Source organism: Sinocyclocheilus grahami, unplaced genomic scaffold (assembly GCF_001515645.1).
Source record: "Sinocyclocheilus grahami isolate Dianchi unplaced genomic scaffold, SAMN03320097.WGS_v1.1 scaffold44.1, whole genome shotgun sequence".
Taxonomy (NCBI): domain Eukaryota; kingdom Metazoa; phylum Chordata; class Actinopteri; order Cypriniformes; family Cyprinidae; genus Sinocyclocheilus; species Sinocyclocheilus grahami.
The window spans coordinates 2,367,446-2,369,221 of NW_015505223.1; positions in this window are offsets into that span (position 1 = coordinate 2,367,446).

Below are 1,776 nucleotides of genomic sequence, written 5' to 3' on the forward strand. Positions count from 1 at the left end.
AAGATAAGTTTGTCTTACTACTTTAAATGAAGATTATTGTGTGTTGACCGTCTGCGTCTTAATTTCAGTTTCATTTGCGGCAGTTTGCGTGTCGGCTTGCTGAAGAGATACTCAGCTACTTGTCCGCAGCTATGCGTGTTGCATTAGCGCAGTCTGACTAATGTCATATAGCCTATAACACGCTCTCACATGTTTATTATTTTAACATTTTGGGAGGAGTAAAATTTACACACGTTGTTTCAACAACCAGATGCATTTACACTTGTCCAGTTTCGTCTGGAATGCGGCCCACACCTCCTCCTGAAGTGGTTTGAGTGATCGGATTTATATCAGTCTTGAATGCGTTTCGGATAGCCATCCGATCAGAAAAAACGCATGAAGTGACCAGGTGTACACAGGCCCTAGATGCGCCCCCAGAGACAGATCCCCTGTGAAGACCTCGTCACCTATCGGCAAAAGACCACGAGAACCAGACGAGTCCTCTGCACAATCTGACCTGTGTTGCAGCCTAGAATTAAACCATGTCATGCTGGTTTCATCTGGCCAGAGGAGACCTGGCCCCTCGACTGAGTCTGGTTTCTCCTAAGTTTTTTCTCCATTTCTGTCACCGATGGAGTTTTGGTTCCTTGCCACTGTCACCTTTGGCTTGTTTAGTTGGGGACGCTTGACTGATTGCACAGACACTATTGGAAGTCTGCTTTGACACAGTATTGTATAAAGCATTATATAAATAAAGGTGACTTGACAAAATTCAAAATATTAATAAATATTGTAATCGTATATATATATATATAATACTAAAATAACACTGCTCCACATATTTGTTTGTGTGGTTTACTGGCCGAAGTTCTCGAGAATCGTAATAATACTTCCTACTAGTTAAACCCCTGAAGGTAAAATGTTAATTGAAGTACAGGTTTCCTGAATAACAGTCATTGATATTTTCAATCTGGATCTCTGGCTAGTACTTAGAGCTTTTTTTTGTCTCATTTGCCACTTGTGAAGTGTTGGACTAATAATGAAGTCGGTCAAACATAATGAAGAGTCAGAAATGCTTCTGGTTTTACCATTTTTTTAATTGAACACAAACATTTTTCCATGAACCTCCAGCTTCAAGAGCTCATCAGAGCGCATTTAAACAATGATGGGTGTAAAGCAGCTCTCACCCAAACACACAAATCATCATCATCGTCATCTTCATCTTCATCACCAACAACAACAATCCTCAGCAGTATATAACTATATATCATAAAGAACCCATCACCATCACCTGACAATAATAATAATCATCTGACTGCCTTAAAAGCAACCACCTTGAGTGATACCGACCCCATCGAGGTCCATGTCATAAATGTCCAGCACCTTTACACTTAAACACCAAACACGACAGAACACACAGGTACATCAGAACCAAACAGGAGTGGAGAAGTTCAAGTACAAAATAAAACATGGAATGGATTCCGAACCTGTCTGTCATTCCAGCTAAAGTTTATTTCAACCAGGGTGTATTACTCCATTGGCAAGAATTCATGGAGAAAAGAGCAATAAGTACCAGTATTAAAACTCAGGGGTCAGAACATAGAAATTGAGCCTCCGAGAACATCAACGCACATTGAGGCAAATTGAAATAATGGCCACATCTGAGTAATCAAGGGAAATTTATGAGTGCATTCTGAAACTGTAGCGTTTCCATTTAAAACGCATTTATAAAAAAAAATTAAAAAAAAAAAAAAATTATATATATATATATATATATATATATATATATATGACTTA